Genomic DNA, 23,965 nt, shown 5'->3' with positions numbered 1-23,965 from the left:
AAATACATTCATTAAACACTAATATTTTGCTGGTTTTCTAACCGGCACCATCAAAGCACAATGAAACTGTGACAGGCACACAGCACTAAACCAATTTAAATTATAACTGACACCTTATGTCCTTATGTAGCACCCTCTATGGGTCAGATAACTACAAAGTTAATTCAGAGAAGTTCGGCTATTAGGTCTTAAAATGATAGTCTCCCAGATCTTGGATAAATTAATGCAACCATATTGTTGAGGTTGGGAGACCATGTTCTGGATACCCCATCACATAGGATCAGATGAAGAAAAACATTATTACATAGAATGTCATTACAAGTTTGAGAGGCTATTCTTAGAATCAAGATCAGCTATGAAGCACAACTATAAATTCACATGTGCATAATTAGAGTTTATAGGATAACGTAATTCATTCCCTACCAGAGTAATTTTTTGCACCACCTATAATACTACAGCTATAAATTATTGGATATTTATTTAACTATAACACATCTATCTAACATTCATGCCTATTCTTTCCCTCAGATGTGACAGTCACTCACAAAAAGAGTTCATATCTGATAAATGCCGATTGAAATAATTATCTACACCTCTAGAAATTTAAAAATAACAAACAATTATAGAATTTTTCTTAATTTCAGTGAACTGTATACCTGAAAAGCAGAAAGTCTTTTCCCTTACATAACTTTTGTTTCTCTATAAAGCACATGTAATGATTCACTGCATGTCCAACAGATGGCAAACTGTAAATATGAGATGATTTGTCATGTCCCACCCCATGGGCAAGTACTGAACAATACAATTTGTATGGTGCCTGGTGTAAACAGTCACATATTTCAGGTGGTCATTCTGTAGATGGCACTGTAAAAAAAATGTAATAAAAGCTTTAGAATTGGTTTTTAAATATATCAATGCAAAGTACCCTCACAGCATGACAATAAAAAGCAAATCCCTTCAAAATTTAAATTGCAAAAAATAAATATTTAAAAAATAAAATAAATATCCAAGAAAACCTGAAAAGACTTGCAAATCAATTTTTCATGTAAATATCATAAAGTGTTTATATATTTTTCTTAAATAAGAGAAAGATAAAAAATCATTCATAGATGATATAAACTATTTCTAGTTCATTACTTAAAAAATCATTAAATCTACTATCAGTTTTTGAGCCCAAAATTAAAAATTACTGTACTACATATGCAGACCAAATATACAACAGATATGTAGCCTCATATAAGTGTTTTAGAACAATACAGTTTGAAGCTGTTCAGAATTTAATTTTCAACTGATGGCATTTCCATCATCACACCATGAGAATCAATGTCTGCAAAACATTTTTAGCATACAAAAGTACTAAATGGTAGTGTAAATCTCTTATGATATGTAACTTATCATGATTGCTTTTACATGTTTTATATATTTATTTATTTATTTATATTTTTTTAGGGGAAATGTACTTAGAGAAATGTTATTTTGTCTGTAATAATTTAACGAGACTTTATTAAAATAATGGGGCATGATGTCATCCATGTAACGCTGTTAACTCATGTTTAATTAGTAAACCTAATTCTAAGAATAGTGAAGAATTCTAAGAATTACCATATATGGCAATTTCAAAAGATGCAAAGTATGACATCATCATGGTCAAATGTCAACACGACCATATATGGAAGTTTCAAGAGACATGGGCATGCGTACAATGGAAGCCCAGGCTTATATAAGGTGAGACATCGAGAAGGACTTTGTCTTAGCGTTTTCACCTTCTCCTACCTGGGTCCACCGCTAAGTGAAGTCTGCAGTCAGTAATCTAAAGAAGAGCATCTCAAGGGTCCTAAAGAGCATAAAATAATAGGTGACTCAGACAAAGAAGAAATTTTGCAGGAAATCCAGAACAAGCCAGCAGAAGGAAAGACAAAACGGAGGCACTTAGGTGTGAACAAAAGATTCATATAAAAGGCAGTGCTGAACAAGAATTGAAAGTAGTTATATATGTGATAATTCCATAACAAGAATGTGGGTGCAATAACATATGGTATGCTGATATTGAATTAAGCTTACTAAAGGTATGCTTTATTGTCAAGTCGTGTGTTAGCTTTAAAAAAAGAAAATTAGAACTAAGTTTGAATTAGTAAGAATTGAAAATAATAAAGAATTGTGATGTAATTGTATATATATATATATATGTCAATGTGAATCAAACTGTGTAAATAATGCCTTTTGATTTAATTAAATGGTTTGTGAACAACACATTGGACTGATTCTGTCAATGCCCTATCCTTAAAATTTCGAACCTGCATTAGATAAAGTTCAAGAGATCGATAATTATGCCATGACTAAATTAAGGTAAAGATTAACATAAGTGGAGAATACTACCAATATGTGCTTTGTCTTTAGTTTAAAATCTTATAATCTCACACTTAATACATAGTCTAACTAGCACAGTCATAAAACAAATAAATTTGTTAGACTGTAGACCAGGGGTGGCCAACTACGCATCCTTTTGGAGCCAAAAAAATTCCGGTTAGACTTAGAAGAGCCACAACCTTGGACTAATGTGATGGTATGGGAGTGTGCACATGGCAAGGTTATAACGAGCTTGTAAGAACTGCTTTGACTAATTACACACCTAATTTTAAGGAGCTTACTAAGAAAATGGATACATGGACTACTAGTAAATAAGTAGCTAGAATTATTGTGTTTTGACTTTAAAATTATTCTAATTGTTCAAAGAAAACTTCATTTAATGTGTTTCGAATTAAACTTTTTTATCACAGTAATTTTTTTAACCATTTTTCTCTCTCTTCTCCTTTTTTTTTTAAATTTTGTTCCTGTTTTTTTTTTTATTTCTTGTTCTCTTTTTGTTTATTTTTTCTTGATAGATCACAAAGAGCCATGTGGACGTGAGCCGCATGTAGCTCATGAGCCACATTGTGGCCACCCCTGCTATAAAGTGTAGGAACCTAAGATATAGTAGAAATATATAAATGGTGGCAGTTGACCATTTATGACAATTTGCAAAGTTTTAAGTAAAGAACAACAAAGACAATGCAGGGTAGAGAAATATGTAAATAAACGAAATTATAACAGTAGTACTGTAAAAATTCCAACAAGTGTGTCACAAGTTATAGGGTGGTTGTTATTATGACTGGATCTCTGTGGACTCAAGAGAATGCAGAAAATCAGATCTAGCCCTATATGTGGACTACTCTATATAGATCTAATGAACCACCATGTCTTTATCTCTGCTAGTCAATGTTTCTGAACATTGCAGTAATCTGCTGATATATGATACCCTGCTCATTATCACTTTAAGACCCATGTTGCTTCTGATAGTCCGATATCTGAACCCCAAAGTTTAAAACATTACACTCAAATACCATGAAATTTGTAACCACCACTTGATCATCCATCCACCTTTCACAGCCTATTCAAATTCTGCAGAGCCAATATTCCAGCAACCACTTCTAATAACTCTCTCCAAGTATGCATTATATGCAAACAACTAATAGCCATGTGTTAAGGCTTAAGTGCTGGGAGGACATCATGTTGGATGTTTAATGGAGTATTGACAACATTAGGAAAGGATTGAATACTAATTTTAATGCTTCCAATATTTCACTTCTGTGAGTAAAAATAACACTTGTAACACACACACACACACACAAAAGACATGTCGGTGACTAGAGTCCTATCTAGGTGGTGCGTCCTCTATGGGTGTTTGTAGGCAGCCTAGGATGTAAAATGGGACTTTTGACAATTAGTTTCCCAAATTTTGGGAAGTTTTATGCATCTGTATTTGTTTAAATTAGGTTGATTTCTGTGTGCTGTTGCAGATTCCAAAAACAGCCTTTCCTTTTTAAATTTAGTATGGTGGAGCATGGTGGTTTTCTTCCAAAAGAACCTGTGAATTGTGCCCAATACATGGTCCACAAGACCAGATTGACCATAGTCAATCTGGTCTTGTGGATTGCAGATGTAAGAATTGTGTTCATTTATACGAATAGTGGCTGTTCTACCTGTCTGGTCTGAGGTGATCCCAACTTGCAGGAGCATGGTATTTTATGTACTCCAGGCACTGAGAGAAAGATGAGGGAGCTGATCTTGGGTAGAATGCCAGTCGTTCTTAATCCCATGGAATATAATTGGAAAATGGACATTATTTTCCAAGATTGCACTAGATCATGATCCCATCAATATGCAGGTTAAAAAAGTCCACTTAAAAAAAATATCTTCCTGGCTGCTGGACATTATAAAAAAAAACTCAAACCCTTTGGTTTCATTCTCCCCAGATATATGGCTTACCTAAAATCCACAAACCTAATTCCCCATAAGAAGTATAGTAGAAGCCACTGATACTCCATGCTACAAATTGTCAAAACAGCTGGCAAACTCTCTTACCCCCCCCCCCCATACTCACTAGCCTTACTAATGGGTGCTGAATTGCCATGAAATACCTCCTTGTGGTGCACCGTGGGCAACAGCTTTGGTGGTTAAACTTTCATGACTACTGGAGAAGAACCTGTCATTTTTTTACCTCATGGTTAATATGTGCAAAATGAATAGGAAAGTGTAACAAGAAGAAACAAAGTAGACCTTTTTGAAAAGGTTCCAAAACTGACCAACTAATAAAGGAAACTGAATTCACCCTACGGACTCTGCAAATTAATATAGAGGGTGCCTCCCAAGCCAAAAGTGAACTACTTGGAAAAATCTGCAGAACAAATAGAATCTATATAATCTCTATCCAGGAACTACATATCAGCAGAGAAGATGAGATTACTACAAGAGCTAACATCACTGGCTACATCCTGCCACCAATATATGGTTCTGCCATCTATATGCAAGAGAACATTGAAAACTGCAAAATGCTATCTTCTTCTAATCATAATAACATCAAGATCATCACAGCAAAGTCAGTTGGCACAATATCAGTTTACAAACCACCAAAACAAATTTGGCCTATCCCAGCTCTTCCTGCTCAATAACATCCAGCAGTCTACATAGGAGATTTTAACAGTCAACATTATTCCTGGGGCTATTGCAGAAATGATATCAATGGTATTAGACTGACAGAATGAGCCCAAAGCTTTGGACTATGACTGATTTTTGATGCAAAAGATTGTGGAACTTTTAAATCATGGAAGAAAGACTCAAATCTTGACCCCTGCTTTGTTACTTGCAACACCGAGGATGATCCCTTACCCGTTGATAGGAAAGTACTTGAAAACGTTCCACGATCTCAACATAGACCTGTTATAGTAAGAACACAAATCCTGATTATACAATCTATGGAAAGACCAAGACTGAATTTTTGCAAAGCTAGCTGTGAACAGCACTCTAAATAAATTGAATCTAACATGCATTGGGTCCAACCCAAAGTCGAAAATTACAAATTTTGCAGGAGTACTGATAGGTGCTGCAAAGCGAGCTATACCAAGAGGTTTCTGGAAACAGCACACCCCATGCTGGTCTCCTGAAACTGAGGAGCTAATCAAAAAATACAAAAAAAGATCCAGATCCTGAAATTGGAAAAAGAATTTAGAAATGATTAATGAACAACAACAGTAACGTTGGAAAACAAGAACCGAAAATTTAGACTTCACCCACTCTAGCTGCAAGGCTTCGGCCATGCTCCAAAAACTTGGAACTGCATCAGTTTCTAAGCAAAAAGTCACACAGATCACACCTAAAGACATAACTAGAATCCAGCAAACATCTAACAACATAAAGATTAGTGCAACCTAATCTAAAGACATTAGGACCAAATATATCCATGTTTATAGACGTGTCAAACAAAATAATCATCTCTCAATGCCATTTACCAAAAACGAACTGATTCAAGCATTTAAATCACTGAAAATAACAAAGCAACAGGCCTGGATAGTATATATCCTGAGTTCATTAAACATCTTGGAAGTAAAGCTCATAAGTGGCTTTTGCAGTTTTTCTGTAAAATTCTAGAAAGCTGGAACATCCCAAAGGAATTCTTGATGAGCAAAGTAAGTTACAGCCATCCTAAAACCTGGAAAAGAGCCTACTGATGGAGCAAACTATTGACCAATATCTTTACTATGTATTCCTGATAAACTTTTTGAACAATTATCTATACTTGAATTTACCCTTTGATTAATGACATAGTACCAAATGAACAAGCTGAATTCAGAGACTCTCACAGCTGCTGCGACCAAGTACTTGTCCTCACTACACACATAGAAGCTGGTTTCCAAAAAGGCCTTAAAACCTCAGTAGCATTCGTAGATCTGGCTGCTGCATATGACAGAGTTTGGATAAGTGGATTCATACTGAAATTTGCAACTGTAATACAAGACCCAAAAAGATTCTAAAGCACATGACATCAAAACGCAAATTCAAGGTACAACTGAATGGTAAAAAAAATAGCCCCTTTAAAGTATTAGATAGCTCTGTGCTAGCTCCTCTTCTCTTTAATTTATACATTAGTAACATGCCACAAACTTCCTTCCAAAAGTTCATGTACACAGACAGTTTGGCGTTGGCAATTCAGGCCAAACACCTGAAAGAGGCCGAGATTGCTCAGTTCCGACCTTGAAGTTCTGTACAACTATTATACCAAATGGCATCATTGCCCAAATCCCTCTAACACTGAAGTTTGCACATTTCACTTGAACAATCATCAAGCTGAAGGCTTCATTTAAAGGAGAAACTTTGAAGCACATCTCAGAGTTACCTTACATCGTTCTTTAACCTTCATAAAACACCTGGAAAATGTCTGCGAAAAGCTAAAAACTAGGAATAATATCATCAGGAAGATAGTGTGTGTGTGTGTTCAGGTTTGGGGGGGGGGGGTAGCCAATACTCTGAAAACTACTGCCCATGCCCTAGTGTACTCTTGTTCAGAATGCTGTGCTCCAATGTGGTATTCAAGTCATGTCAGCAAGGTCGACGTGCAATTTAACGATACCATGAGAATCATCATGGGTTGCATAAACCAAACCTGTTGAGTGGCTACCAATCATACCACCAGACAATTGTGGTAGTTAGTTGTGAAAACAGTATGAAGATACAGATGACACTACTCCAGAGAAAATTCTAAAAACAACTTCAGCACAGCTGTTTTGACTAAGGCTATCATAAAGATCATATGCTTTAAGAAATAAGCTCTACACAAGAATTTCTGATGCCCTAGAGAAGTAACTGCTCTTTCTCTGCAGGAAGTTGTGGCTCCAGGTGTGCACCATGCACAAACAATCACTATGATTCTGTTAAATGTATTTTATCCATTTAGATCATTACTTTGTAATGTAAAACAGAGCTATGTGAAAGTCATACTTATATCCATAATAGAATAATAAAACATTTGAGAGTGCTTAGTGAAGATGTGCATTCTTCATCTCAAAACACAAAGTAATAGCTTACTTAATAAGGATATTACTATATTACTGGTATAAATGGAGGGAGTATCAAAAATCCTAAGAAAAATAATAAATATTAAGAACAACACAGTGGTGATCTTAACTTTAGTGAATAATTTAAAAAAAATGTTGTTTATTATTTTAACGGTATAATAGAACACAGAAACTAAGTAAATAATTAATTTATTCACTTGATGCTGATATTTCGCTGGTATTATAACCAGCATCTTCAGAGCACAAAAACACTGTTTGTCACAATACGCGAGACTAAGACAACATGGTGTACATTAACAAAATTGTAGCAGCAACACAAAGACTAGAGTCCTGATTTTGGCGCCCTCTATCTGAAAAAAAAAAAAAAAAAAAAAAAAAAAAAAAAAAAAAAAAAAAAAAAAAAAAAAAAAACGCTATCATATATTGCTAGAGTCCTAGAAAAGTGCTAGTTTTTCCTTAATATGACTGTCTCCCAGATCTTCGGCAAGTTAATACAGCCATATTTGTTGAGATTTGGGGTGTGTTTTAGGGCTTCTGTCGCCTCTAAGAACAATCTCTCTGATTTATATGGGTTTCTGTGTAGTACTTTTGTGTTTTTCCAGTTGATCCTGTGTGCAGGGGTATCCAGAGCATGGTCTGCTAGGCCCGACTTCCCATAATGATATTTCCGGACGTATCGTTTATGTTCGCTGATGCGGATATTCACAGTTCTTCCTGTTTGACCGTAGTAGGCTTGATTGCATGAGCAGGGTACTTGGTAGACTCCTGGATGTGATAAAGGAGGAATGCTGTCCTTGGGTGAGCGGATGAGGGTGGCTAATTTGCTACATGGTCTGAATGTAGTGCGTAGTTTATGTTTAATGAGAATTCTTGAGATCTTTTCAGATGTGCCTTTAATGTAAGGGATGGTGACTGTTTTGTTGTAGTTCTCTGTGGTGGATGGTGGGAGGGGTTTCTTAGGAGTGTTTAGTATTTTGTTTATTTTTTGTGGATTGTAGCCGTTGGCCAAGAAGGTGTGGCGTAAGTGAGTCAGTTCAGCAGTAAGAGCCTTGTCATTTGAACAGATTGCTCTCGCTCTATGGGTTAGCGTTTTTAAAATGCCATATTGTTGAGAAGGATGATGGTGTGATTGTTTGTGTAAGTATCTGCCTGTATGTGTGGGTTTTCTGAAAACTGAAAATGATAAGGAACCATCTGGGAGACGTGTAATGAGTGTATCCAGGAAGGGCAGACAGTTGTTGGCTTCCGGTTCCATAGTAAAGTGGATTTTTGGGTGTTGGCTATTTAAATGTGCTAGGAATGTTTTCAATGTCTCAGGGCCATGTGGCCAAATGGCAAGCACATCATCAACATAGCGTAGCCAAAGTGTTGGTTTGAGAGTGGCTGTATTGATTGCTTGTTTTTCCAGGTGTTCTATGTAAAAGTTGGCTAGGGGGGGAGAAAGGGGGGAGCCCATGGCTGTCCCATCAATTTGTTTGTATATTTTCCCTTTCCATATGAAAAAACATTAACAATTTTGTTAATGTACACCATGTTGTCTTAGTCTCGCGTATTGTGACAAACAGTGTTTTTGTGCTCTGAAGATGCTGGTTATAATACCAGCGAAATATCAGCATCAAGTGAATAAATTAATTATTTACTTAGTTTCTGTGTTCTATTATACCGTTAAAATAATAAACAACATGTTCGACGAACACATAAGTCTGTCCACAAATTTAAAAAAAAAGAAGTGATAAGTAAAGCAAATAAAATAGTCTGGATGAATAAGCAATACAGGTTTTGAAATTTTCTAAACAATTTACTGTCAACTTCTAAAGTATATATTAACTTTCAAATGCAGATAAGATTTAATATTTTTCATATTGGTCTGAATTATGATAAATGTCTTCTTGATGACAACTACACTAGAATGATTTTTAGCTATGACTGGCATAGCTAACAGTTCATTAGTGTAACAACATCAGAAACAGAGATATCCATAATCTAAAAGGAAAAACATTAATAAAACTTATGAATATCTTTCAAGTTCTTCAGTAACCTCTTCTTTGTTTAAAGAAATGTTAAAGTACATTATAATCAATATTTAGATCTGCAACTCTTCAGTATTATTTATTTAGTTTATTTTTGCATCAAAAAGTTTCTTATTCAGTATTAAAGCAGTCTTTGCAAAATATTCATATTGTATTCATATTGGATGCCTGAAACTCCAAATGGACTTAATATTTTCAGATATTTATCTGAAAAACCATAACTTTAAACATGAAATAAAAACTTAAAATATTATAAATATTTCTATGTATCTAAATGTTTTCCATCCTTTAAAGGCACACCAAGGACTGTAAACAACATTGGTCATCTGATCATAGTAAATGTTATCTTTGCTTTGTTTATCATACCCTCAAGATAACAAACTTTAAACTATCTCTATACACAGGAACTTCTCTTTTTATATCACATGAGCAATAAAATTCTTGCCTTTTGTATAAATTACTTGAAGAACAGATCTAAAATGCACCCAGAAATTGATGTATGAATAATTAACATGTCCATGAAACTAATGCAAAATATCTATTACTTCTAAACTTTTATGTAAAAAACAAATATTTCACTGATCAAACATATCTGAAAGAAACTTATAATAAAAAAAAAAAATTTTCACATTTCAAACATTAACCTCAAATGTTTAAAAAAAAGTGAACAATTTTCTCCATGGTTAAAACATTTTGATACTTAGGACTTAAATATAAATATTTCTTAATTTATGTGTTAATAATAAATTATTAACCACATAAATATTCACAGTGCACAGGTAAGAATATTACTTATGTCATTATTTATTAATTTCATCACTTTAAATATTTCCCAATACCAGCTCAAAATGGCATTGTAATTGTATGCTAAAATTTATTAATGTAAAAAAAAATATTACTGACTACAATGAAATTGCCTTAAGTTATATTCCTTGAAAGCGAACTATTCTCTTATTTTTAAAGGAGAAAACATTAAAACAACTGCTTAAAAATTTCAACCCTTTGCTTCTTGAATCAATTAAATGCTCAACCCTTTTAGTCTCCTCCCCCTGAAATTTACCTAACTTTCATAAACCCAATAATCAACTCTTTCCTATACCATAATGCTACTGACTCTCCACTTCTTTAAACTAGCCAAACCAACAAAAATCTTTACCCCACCTTACTGACCATACTTTATTGATGTAGTACTGATATCATGATCCATTATATCACTTCATTTGTTCATGAATATTCTCCCCCCCCCCCTTCAGATACCTTAACTTTACTTAAAATGCCCTCCCAGACATCACTGATCTCGTCAATTTTGCCACTTGTACTGGTTACTTCACTTGGTAGGATACCATATATAAAAAGAGGGTACTTCCTTGAACTACTGTTTTCAAACCTTCTATCTGAGTAACATACAATGAGAATATGTTCTATATTTGACCACATGGGTCAGACAGTATTATTGGATGGGCACCTCCATGTCTAAAGTTTCATTATAGGAGACCAATTTATCCACACAATCTATCATACCTCTCCCTGAACCCATTAACACACACAAAGTGCTAACGTTACTACCCATCATGGTATAAAATCACTATAGGTTTGAAAATAACCTTTTGTGGGTGGGAGCAATATAAAAAACAGTAATCTCCCAATTATCTGCTTGCAATGTGAAATTAATTTGTTAGACTAACTGAAGGTACAGATGCATGGTGGTGTACTAGAAGTCAGTTGGTACACTAACATATTCAAGAGTTGGTTAATTAAAAATGAATGTAGGATAAATCAAGAGAGTGAGAACTCACTCGCTCTTTACACTGACGTGCCACTGAATTAGGGATAGCTACCTAGTAACATGTTGGACCCCCCCCCCCCCCCCCCAATGGCCACCACACGATGAGGCAAGGACTCCACAAGCTTGCCAAAATGTTTCACAGGTATGGGGGACCAAGCATTCCTCCAGAATTGTTCACAATTCGCTCAAGTTCGGCGGTGATGGGACATGGGCCCGAACACTTTGCTCGCCAGTATCCCAAAGATTTTCAATGTGTTGGAAGTTTTTTCCACTTGGTTAGACTATAATAAATTTAGTTTAATCCTTTATCCAAGTGTAAGCAAACAAAGTTTGTACCTGAAGTATCTTCAGGACTGAGAAAAATTGGTAAAGGTGGACCAAGCTCTCATCACTACTTGTCTTAGTATCTCCCAGAATGCAAAGCACATCTCCTTGCAGACATGTATAATGCTATGCATTAAGGGAAGGGCCACTACCCAGACCGGTTTCGACCTTTATTGAGGTCTTGTCAGTGGGAGCCAGAGGTGGTGATACTAAGGTGGAATCAATGGGAGTCATATTTACCTATACGAGTTGCCAAAAGGTGTCTCACCTTATTATTAAATTACTCTGGATTTAGAGAAAGATGTTGGAAGTTTTTTCCACTTGGTTAGACTATAATAAATTTATTGATGTTGAAAGTTTATTTTTCACTTGGTTAGAGTATAATAAATTTAGTTTAATCCTTTATCCAAGTGTGAGCAAACAAAGTTTGCGCCTGAAAGTATCTTCAGGACTGGGGTAAGGTGGTACAACACCAGGCAACTCGTTGCAAAGGTGGAGCAAGCTACCAACACTCCTGTCTCAGTATCTCCTATAATGCAAAACACATCTCCTTGCAGATATGTCTAATGTTATGCATTAAGGGAAGGGCCACTACCCTTCCTGCTATGACCATGACCTGCTAAAGCTTCTGCTAGGTATCTCAACTTGGGCCTAGCTCCCACGGAAGAGACCTCAAAAGTCGAAACTAGTCTGGGTAGTGGCCCTTCCTTGGTCCACCTTTACCACGAGTTGCCTCAGTCCTGAAGATACTTAAGGTGCAAACTTTTTTATGATTTTCAATGTGCTTTAAATCAGTTCTTCTAGGTGGCCACTTCATTATTTCAAAGTCAATAGAATGCTCCTGCCAAGCAGTATCTTGCCTGGACTGTGAGATGAACAGTTGTCTTGCTCATCTGCATTGGGATGCATGATGGACATAAATGGGTGTAAATGGTTGGCCATGAGTTCCATGTATCCGAATGCATTGAGAGTCATTGGTACACATACCAAAGGTCTCAAAGACATTCCAGGCCATCAATGAACTACCACCAGATTGTACAGTTCTGAGCTGACATGCAGGACCCCATGCTTCATGAGGTTAGCACTATATCCTCAGTCTCCCATCGGCGTAATGAAGTTTAAATTGCGATTCATCACTCCAGGCTACACATTGCCAATTTTCAATTACCCAGTTTTTATGTTCTTTAGCCCAGGCAAGACGTTCAGCCCAGTGTCATTCCGTTAGAAGTGGAACTCTCATAGGTCAGCAGCTCCCAAAGAGTCGAGACAGTGAATGCGACTTCTCGGCTGGAACCCTCGTTCAAATGGGAGGTTATTTGAAATAATGTCTGGCTCCCTATCAGTCCGTACGATGCAAGTCAGATGGTGAAGCTCATGATCATTAAAGGCTGGTTGTCCTTCGCAGTTTGTCTGGGTGCTTGTCTTTTTTGCTAGAATTTCATATTCCTGGAACACTCTTGAAACTGTCGTACGAGAAAATCCAAGTTCATTTACAATTTCGAAGATCAAGTGACCCCATACGTTGGGCACCTACAATCTGCCCCCTGTCAAATGTATCTAAATCCCATGCTTTTCTCCATTACGCTTCTCACAAAATGCTTGGGGAAGCCAACATTGACAGCTAAGATAACCACAGAGTTGTCTATGCATGCATATAAATACAGGAGTTGTGGTACAGTATTTGCATAGTGTCTCCTATCCTAATTCAATGGCACTTCAGTGTGTGTGTGTGTGTGTGTGTGTAATTAATTAATTATATATATATATATATATATATATATTCATAATTACATAATTATAGAAGGAAAAAAAAATACACACACACACACACATTAATGAACCCAATTTTAAGTTTCCAACTGCTAGTAGACAATTCATGCTAGTAGAGAATGATTTTCTTAAATAAACTAGCATGCACTTTTTTTTTTTGACACTGACTTCAAATGTCACCTCAAGACATGACGACTATCACATCTCTTCTTAAATTCTTCACTGATAATAAATTCAAAAAACTATCTCCAACACTCACCCTAACAAAAAAAAAAATCTAGTCTTCACATTCTTGTTCAACTTCCAGGGATAATTCCTTATTTTCTCCTCCTGATTTATATATTCAAAATTTTCTTTTGCACTTATCCTATAAAATATCACATTGCTATCTTATTTCACTTTTCTGCTTATCAACCAAACTTTCTAACTTACAAACTTAATTTGCCATTATTCTAGTGTATTCTATATTGAGGTTCAGAGATTCAACTGATCCACTTGTTTGACCAATGTAGGATTAATTACAAGAACATGGGACTTAGTAAACAACTGATAGCAACATGGGAGAAATTCTGCCCTTGCTTTTAGGAGAGAACAACAGCAGATGGATTTCACTGATAAGTCTGGGGTTGGCAAATTAGCTGCTTCCTGAGAAGCCTCATAGCATATACAGTCTACTACATACCCACTTTCTATGGATGCTATATAATCCGCTCTTCTATTTATTCTCCATCTCAAAAATACAGAACACAATACTTAAATCTCTACAAGAGCTAACAACATTTACTCTTTTGAAGATCTTCAGAAGAGCTCTTATGACTCTATACGAGAAATCTTTATTAAATGGCTACAATTCAAAAAGTAGCTCAGATATGAAAATTTTTCTTAATATCCTCCAAATCAAGTTAAACTTCGCATAATTCCATTTCCATGTGTAAAAGTGACTTATGAACTTGTCAAAGATTCTCACGAAATATCCTATCAACCAAATCCACCAGCTACTGCCATCTACTAAGATAAGCTTGTTCCACTTTTACCACCAGATATTTATTAGTATTACTTCCAAGTCTCCATGGAACCCAAAGACTCATCATGGGAGGTCGAACACTCACGGAGCACAATAACTATCAATATTAGAGAACTCACTACCCATTCTGGCAATGAATTCCACTAGTTCACCACCTGCCAAGCAAAAAATCTTTTTCACCTCTTTACTCACATGACCTTTGTAGTTACCAGGGATGAATTCTTGTTCTTGCATCACTCTTTATCCTATGTAATAATTCTCCTGTATCTATTTGGTAGGTTCCTCTCACCAGCTTATATATCTGTCATATTACCTCTCCTCCTATCTTCCAAGCTTTGAAAGATCACAATCCCTTAATGCTCCCATTCTCAATATTCCAGTCCTGAGACAGTTTTGGCTATTTGCCTTTGTGCTTTCTCCAATGTTTCTCTATCACCAATATAGACAGGTAACTAGATCTGTATACAGAAATCCAAACAAGGCCTATTAGCATCTTATAGAATAGAACTATCACCTCCTTATCTGTACACGTGAGTATTCCTCAATGTTACTAAATGCATAACTTTACACTTAATAACACTGAAATGAATGACATCCCCATTCTTCAGCCAAAAGTACCAATCCATTGAAATTGTCTTGTAACAACAACATATTAGAACTTTCTGAGATGGCTCTTCCTAATTTAGCATAATCAGCAAACAATTGAATATCTTCTTTCACACTATGAGCTATATCATTGATATATAAGTTAAACAACAGTGGTCCCAGAATAGTAGACCCTGTGGTACCTCACTTGTCATCTTCTCTTTTTAGGAGACTGCACCTCCATACAAAACTTGCTGGTTCCAATTAGTCAACCAGTCTTGTAATCAAACTACTAAATGACTATCCATCTCCCATCCTGCACAATGTCAACAGCATTTGATCATGCAGGACTCAGAAGATTTAGCAAAATCCAAACAAATAACTATATAAGCATCCCCCCCCCCATTCACTATGCTAGTCATCCTTTATAAGACAATTTCAATGGATTGGTACTTTTGGCTGAAGAATGGGGGATGTCATTCATTTCAGTGTTACTAAGTGTAAAGTTAAGTTACCAAAGAGTGACCTCCTCTTAACAAACTCATGTTGCTCTCTCGAAAGATTTCCATTCTCATCAATCTAGGTTCGTATTCTGTCTCTTAACCGGCCTCTCTAACATATTTGTCACTACACTTGATATACACAGTGGCCTATACTTTGACACTACTGACTTGGATTCATCCTTATGCAGTGGCACCATTTTTCCTTCTTTTCACTCTTCTGAGCCTGTTCATGTCGCCAGACCTCTATTGAACAACCAAGATATGCACTTCCAGCTCTTTTCTGCATTCCCTTAATATTATTATTATACAGGTATCTCCACGGAGTCAGAAGATTCGTCACAGGAGATCCATTATTCACACAATATCTATCGTACCTATCCTTAAACTCATTCACTGATGAAGCACTCACAACCACCTCTAGCAACCCATTAAACACCCTCCAGCAAAAATCTAGTCATAACACCCTTGCTAACCACACTCTTATACAACCTTCACTGATGCCTCCTATTTCTCTCCCTTCTTGCCATGAAAAATCATCAGTGTCAACCATATAAAACTCCTTTAATAACTTAAATCATTTTATTATTATTATTATTATTATTACCCAAGACCCCATGGAGTCAAAGACTCATCTACAAGAGTGGTCGAAAAGTTCTCAGCCTCGACCATAGATGGATACACTATCGGAAAGATTTTTTTTTTTGCCTAAGTTGGTACATCTGTCATAAGCATCCATGTGAAACTGCAAGTCATTTTATCAAGTAGTTTGTTTTTTAGAGCTGTCTGAAGCAAACGTGTTGTCTATATCCCTTGAATTGGATAAAAATGAGTATCGTGCGGTTATACAATTATTTGTAAAAGAAGATTTAACACCAAAAGAAATTCATTCAAAGTTAGTAAAAGTTTATGGGCACTCTTCTCCTTTATTTTAGACAATTAAGAAATGAATTGCCGAGTTCAAACGTGGCTGTACTAGCCTTGAAGATGATCCAAGTGAAGGACGTCAAAAAGTGTAACAACATTAAGTGCATGATATGGTATTGGATGACCGGTGAGTCAAAGTGCATGAAATTGCTGAGACTATAGGCATTTCAAAAAAACGTGTACGATATATTTTGCATGAAGAATTGCAAATGAAAAAGCTTTGCACAAGATGGGTGCCGCACTTCCTCACAGCAGATCAAAAACGTACTTGCATGAAAATCTCTGAACAGTGCTTGGAGCATTTTAACAAGAATAAAACTGATTTTGTGCGTAGATTTATTACTATGGATGAGACTTGGATTCACCGTTACAGACCAGAATCCAAAAAGCAGTCAAAACAGTGGACAGAAGCTGGTTGTTCAGTGCCAAAAAAGACAAAGTCGGTTCCATCAGCAGGAAAGGTCATGGGCATTGGTGTTTTGGGATGCTAAAGGCATTATGATTATTAATTATCTTAAAAAAAGGGGAAAACAATAACTGGGGAATATTATTCAGAACTTTTAACCAGACTACATGAAAAAAATTTGTGAGAAAAGACCTGGTTTGCAAAAGAAAAAAAATCATCTATCATCAGGACAATGCACCTGCCCACAAAGGTGTTTTAGCAATTGAAAATTAAGGGATCTGCACTATGAATTGTTGGAACATCCACCCTATTCTCCAGATTTGGCTCTCTGATTGCTATCTCTTCCCAAAACTAAAAATCTTCCTCGCTGGTCAGCATTTTTCTTCGAATGAAGAGGTGATTACAGCTGTAGAAGGGGTATTTCGCAGATCTTACTGAGAACCACTACAATGAGCATCGCTGGAATAAATGTATTAGTCTTAAGGAAGATCATGTTGAAAAATAAAAATAATTTTTAAATTATAAATTCGTTTTTTCATTGTTAGGGGGAGAACATTTCAGACCACCCTCGTATGAGTAGAGGATAAAATTTCTACATATCTCTACAGATTTTTTATGATACTGAATGTTTACTTATAATGGCAGTGAAGAAATTATTTTTTCATAATGATGATTGCTGGAATAAATGTATTAATCTTAAGGGAGATTATGTTGAAAAATAAAAATAATTTTGAAATTATAAATTAGTTTTTTTCATTGTTAGGCTGATAACTTTTCAGACCACCCTCGTAGGAGGTCCTTTTATCATACACACAGCTCATCATACCACGCTTTAAACACACTCAAATTCTCTGCAGACAGCACACTCCCAGGCAAGTCATTCCAATCATTCGCAACTCTGCATGCAAAAAACCTGCTTCTCACACCCTGTTTATACAGTTTCCATGGATGACCTCTGGTTTTCCCTTGATCTTCCATGTTTTCTGTAGAACTTCTCGAACATTGATCCTATAACAACCCCTTACTAACTTGTAGGTCTCTATCATATCTCCCCTCTTCCTCCTATTCACTACTCTGTAAATTGCATTTTCTCAATCTTTCCTCATATTCGACATTCCAGAGGTCAGAAACTACCTTAGTCAGTTGCCTCTGGATCCTTTCTAACATCTCTTCATCCTTTTTGAAAACCAGGTGACCAAATCTGGGCACAAGTAGTCCATGTGTGGCCTAATCAAAGCCTTGTACAATGGAACAAGAATCTCCCTACTTCTACAAGTCAGTGTCCTCTACATCATTCCCAGAAGTCTTTGTGTTGTGTTCACAATTTTGGTAATGCGTCCCCTAAATTTCAGACTCTTATCCACTATCACACCGAGTTCTCTTATTTCCTCCAACTCCGACAATATATCTCCACGAAGCATAAATTCTGCATCCCATCTTTGTTTCCCAAATTTTAAAACCTTACATTTTGCAACATTGAACTCGCATCCCCATTCCCTTGCATAATCACTCAATTTATTGAAGTCTTCTTGTAAGGCAACAACATCTTCGCTACTCTTCATAGTTCATCCCAACTTTGCATCATTTGCAAACAACTGAATATCTCCATCCAGATCTTTGCCAATATCATTAATATACAAGTTAAACAGTAATGGCCCTAAAACAGACCATGAGGCAAACCGCTTGTGACCTTCCTTTTCCGGAATATTGCTCACCCATACATAACTTGCCAATACCTATCAGATAGCCAGTCTCTGATCCAATGCATTAATCTAATATCCAACCCTATCCGCTCTAATTTGACTATCAACTTATCATGCGGTAATCTATCAAAAGCCTTTGCGAAATCTAAGTATATTACTGTGTATCCTTCTCCTCTGTCCAAGGAAGCAGTCACTTTATTGTAATAAGTAGATTACTAAAACATGACCTCCCTTTAGAAAATCCATGCTGTCATCAAAGATAATACCATTGTTCTCAACCCAATTCTGGATCGTAGTTCTCACAAGCTTCTCCGACAACTTAACCACAACACCTGACACACACACACACACACAGATAGGCCTAAAATTTGATGCTTGAGTTCTATCACCTCCCTTATGAAGTGGCACAATTTTGCCCTCCTTCCACTCCTTAGGAACTTGACCCAGTGCAAGACTCATATTAAAAAAATATGTCAAGGCAGATGTCAACTCCCTGGCACATTCCTTTAGAATACGTGATGATATGTTATCAAGTGCCACAGTCTTATTAACTTTACTCAACTTCCCATACACCTCTTGCTCACTTACAATCAGTCTTTCCTCCCCATCATCAACTGCTCTCAGTCTCTCCACGATGTCACATTCACAAGATTGAAAGACCTTTATGTACTGCTCATTGTATCTCCACTATATCTTCTGCAACAGCTGTCTTTATACCATTTACTCGAATCAAAGTCATCCTTCCATAATCATTCTTTTTTTTGCTGGCTGCATATGGAAAGAACTCCCTAGGATTCTTTTTGACTTCATTAGCTAACTGCTGCTCATATCTCACTTTTGCTATCCTTACCAACCAACTCACTCACCTTGATTAATCTTTGTAATCCTCATGGAATTAGTTATTACCAACTCTTATGCTGCCTCCATAATGCCCTTTTTCTCTGTATCGCATGCTTAATCTCTTTATTCACCCATTTCATTTAGAAATGGAATACATTTAGACATTGCTTCTACTAGGCAGTTCTTGAAAATCCTCCAAGCTGTATTGATCTCTTTTACAGTTAACTCCTCATTCCATGCTACACCCACAAGCTGTCTCCTGAGTTCTTCATAATCATCCCCTTGTAGTTCCACATATACCCTTTTCTCACACAGGTCCTCACACTGTTGGCAACCATCCAGGTAATCACTTCATGGTCACTCTCACCAATTGGTGGGTGATTTGACACCTCATTTATAATTATAAATGAGGTGTCCAATCACATCCTGTGATGAGATGACATATTTTCTATTATGTCTCCTGTTTCACCTATCAGCTAGTTTTTGTAGCCCACAGACCATCAATCAATTCTCATAGGGAGCATTCCATAGATATGCCACTATTTTTGTCACTTGCCTCTCCACCACTTCTTCATCCCCATGGAATCTGTAGTCGAGACCTGTGCACAATAGTTCAGATGTGGCCTTTTATTAAAGCTTTATATAAGGAAACAATAACATCTCTACTTTGATGTGTTCAACAACCACATAATCTGGTGTGCTGTTTTGGTTACCTTCACAATATGCTCTATAAACTTCAACTCACTGTCCACAATCACTCCCCCCCCCCCAAGTCCCTGGCCTCATCATTTAACTTTTTTTTGCATACTATTAGTCTATTTAAGTCTTGCTGCAAGATCTCTGCATCACCTTTACTTACCATTGCTATTCCCAGTTTAGCATCATCAGCAAACAACTGAATATTTCCTGTCAGATTGCTTCCTATATCACTGATAGAGGACCAAGTACTGGGCTCTGAGGTACACCATTGGTCACTTGTTTTCTCCTAGACTCAACTCCTCCATAAACCACTCTTTAACATCTGGATTAGAGGCTGGGTGATGGACAAATTACTAGATTCATATCCATCCCCGTTTGCTCCAATTCATGCAACAGAATTCTAGGAATCTTGTCAAATGTTTTTGCAAAGTCCAGCAATATCATTGAGTAGCTATTTCCCTTATCCAACGTCATTTCTCCAATAAATCACCACTTCTGAGATGCTGGTTGGCCTATAATTTGTTACTTGTCTTGGAGCGTGCATTATGCAGTCAGACTATTTTGTCAACTTCCCAGGTACTTAGGCTTAAACACTTGGTCAGTGGAGATAGTAATTCCCTTGAACATTCTCGTAATATACGGGCTGATATGCCAGTAATCCCATGGCTGTGTTTGTATTGAGGTTCTGAGATATTTTAAACACCTCCATTTCTTCAATCTCTATTCTCCTATCAGTCAATGTCACATCTGGCATTGCAACATCACCACCTAGATGGTACACCCTGCAAACTGCTCACTCAGTAATTCAACTGTTTGATTTAATTCTGTTATCTCCCCATCATTACTTTTTTAAAGTCATCCTTCCATAGTCATTCCATCTTTTTACTTGTCCTCTAGCGAAAGAACTCTAGGATTTCTTTTAACCTCCTGAGCTGGTTTTCTCTCATAATTAGCTCACCCTTCTTGCCTGTGCCTTATACTGTTCATAAGCATGCTGATCACTTTTTTCTTTATAATCTCATCACAACCTTTGAGTTGTGTGCAACTCCTGCTTAATGAAGCTATTCATCCATCTCCTACCTAATTTATCCTCCTGACAGTATGCATTCTGATACTGCTTTCTCCAAACAACTCTTGATCACCTCCCATGCACCACCATCTCTCCCCTCCAAATTCTTACGCAATGGCACTTTCAAAATATACATAGTGATATCCCATCCAATCATGCAGCCTTAACATTCAGGTTGTTTAATCTTCTAAACACTTTCCATTCTCAAACTGTCAGTTTTCTGTTCTCCTTTATTGCTATTCAACACTACTTTTAGTTCTCCTCTATATGAAATCCACTAACAAAATAATCATTAAACATTTCCACCTTTAGCAGATGTGACTTGTGTCTACCTCCAGCAACTAAAATCAGTCTTCCATATTCACTCTTTCTTCTACTAACAACTTAACTATAGAATTCTACAGGGTTTTGCTTTACTGCTTTGTCAATCTCTTTTCATATGCCAATTTCTCTTACTTTTATTTTCTTTCAAAAATTCGTATTGAGGGAAATAAACTTGAAAGTATTTTCTGTTATTTGGCTTTTGTTTATTGCTCATTCATAGTAAATTAAATTATTAATTTAAATAATTTAATTTACGGCCAAGTGAATGGCATCTCCAGCTTATAGACTGTGGTTTCAAACCCCACTGCGACATGTTTGTAGATGAGACTACAATCCTGCCTATGGAAGACTTATAAGTAGAATGAAAACATGTCCATGCTAGTTCTCTGGAGCAGGGTTCCCAGATGTTCTGATCATTGGTAGGCCTATGGGTTTATGATATCATAAAGCTAGTAATGAAGATACAAGATATTGATATCTTCTAGATAGGATATCATACTAAATATTATAAAGTAAAAATATGAATGAAGACAAGAATATAATTCTTGTCAAGTTTTTCAACATGTACATCACATAATGCAAAAAAATCCTTTGAAAATGAAGCATTAAAAAATATTAAAAAAAGGATTAGAAAGTATATGAGGTTAATAGTCTGAGAGAAACTGGTTTATTGGAAAAATGAACATTAACACTGACCAACGTATTTCATAATTGTTTGCAAGGCCAAGATTAATAAAAATCAGTGTAACTTCTGATAATTAACCCATTTAAGCAAAGAGGATAGACAAAACTACTGTAAACTCTGAAGCAGCTTTTTTGCACAAATAAAGATAAGTAGTAGTTGCATATCAGAACATGGCTGAGTTCCAAAGACAAACAGAAAGTCTGAGTAAATTGTAAATAAGATAATTTATTTTTAGATACCATACTGAGTCTACTCTCTTTATCCACAGTCAACTTGCTGCAGTTAAATTAAATACCTTGAAATAATCTGGTAGTTAGTTTTTATCAAAACTGGAGTTCAATACAGGATAAATCACTGAAAAAAACCCAGATTACTTGCAATTCCTTTTATTCCATCCAAGAATTTTATTTCACATAACTTTATTCATAATTCTACTGAAAATATCAAGAGTTAAGATCCTTTTTAGAATATTTCAGTGACAAAAAAATTCAATAAAAATTTGGAGACAAAATTTGCACTATAAATTAACAATTGTTTATAAATTTGAGGTGCTGTTACTTGTCTCATTCTAAGCGAACCTTAATATTTTTTAAAAAAATTGAGGATAAAATAAGTTATTTATAATAAGAATTTTATGTGGTAGCCATCCATGAAAGGTTTTCGTAAACCTATAGTACATTCCTAGTGTGGGTGGGCTAAGAATTTTTCTTTTTTTACTATTTTTATTATTTTATACATTCATGACTTATTTTTGACGGTATTAACAACACCACAAACACTTTTATCAACAAGGATGTTTTATTAACGCTAATATTTCGCTGATTTTCAACTCAGCATCATCAGAGCACAACACACATGTAAACGCGACAGTGAGTGAGTGAAACAATATAATTGCAGAAAGACAAAAGATCTAAAGTCCTATTTTTGGCGCCCTCTAACGAAAAAAAAAAAAAAAAAAAAGGCAGCAGTTATCCAGGAGTTTTTCTTAGGATAACCGTCTCCCAAATTTTTGGCAAATTAATGCAACCATATTTGTTAAGGTTGGGAGAATTCTTCAAAGCCACTGCTGACTCAAAAAATAGTCTTTCAGATCTATAACGACTCCTAAATAGCACATTCGTTTTCCCTCCATCTAATCCTGTGTGAAGGAGTGTCCAAAGCGTGGTCTGCCAGTCCCGACTTGCCATAGTAATAGTAGCGAATGTATCTTTCATGTTCTTCCAGGCGGATGTTCACTGATCTTCCTGTTTGCCCATAATAGGCCAAGTCACAGTCACATGGAACTTCATACACTCCTGGGTGTGCTAAAGGGTGAAGTTTATCCTTTGGTGAGTGGATCAGAGTTGCCAGCTTGACATGAGGCTTGAAGGTGGTGCGAAGGCCATGTTTCAACAATACTTTGGCTATCTTTTCCGATGTACCTCTGATATAGGGAATAGAAATGGTCATGTTGTATTCTTGTGTATTAGGGGGGGGCAGAGTAATGGGCCTATGTAGTATTTTTTCTATTTTGTAGGGATTGTAGCCGTTGGCTAAGAACGTATGGCGCAGATACTGGAGTTCAGTGGTCAGAGCTGTATCGTTAAAACAAATGGCTCTGGCTCTGTGTGTAAGTGTTTTTAAAATGCCGTACTGTTGGACTGGATGATGATGTGATTGTTTATGTAGGTATCTTCCTGTGTGTGTAGGCTTCCTGTAAATAGAAAAAGATAGTGATCCATCTGAAAGGCGGGTGACTGTGTCAAGAAATGGTAAACAGTTATTGGATTCTTTTTCTACTGTGAAGTGAATTTTGGGGTGTTGGCTGTTTAGGTAGGTGACAAAAGCATCCAAAGTGTCTTGTCCATGGGGCCAGATGGCAAACACATTATCTACATAGCGCAACCACACTAGTGACTTGTATGT

The 23,965-nt window shown here is 36.2% G+C and overlaps 1 protein-coding gene across 1 annotated transcript in view; it reads right to left on the bottom strand.

Annotated features, from left to right (window-relative positions):
- LOC150107290 (RING finger protein 145-like) overlaps positions 1-23,965 on the bottom strand; it is an 87,288-nt gene that overhangs the window by 33,529 nt on the left and 29,794 nt on the right. The window contains exon 2 of the mRNA XM_090391138.1: positions 657-864. The gene's annotated coding sequence lies outside the window, so the exon portion shown is untranslated. The remainder of the gene's footprint in view (positions 1-656; positions 865-23,965) is intronic.

The sequence above is a fragment of the Typopeltis vanoorti genome, chromosome 4 (genome assembly GCF_054136105.1).
Source record: "Typopeltis vanoorti isolate ZY-2024b chromosome 4, IOZ_Tvanoo_1.0, whole genome shotgun sequence".
Classification (NCBI taxonomy): Eukaryota; Metazoa; Arthropoda; class Arachnida; order Uropygi; family Thelyphonidae; genus Typopeltis; species Typopeltis vanoorti.
Note: the sequence above shows the minus strand (reverse complement) of the source record. Positions and strands in the feature narration are given on the sequence as shown.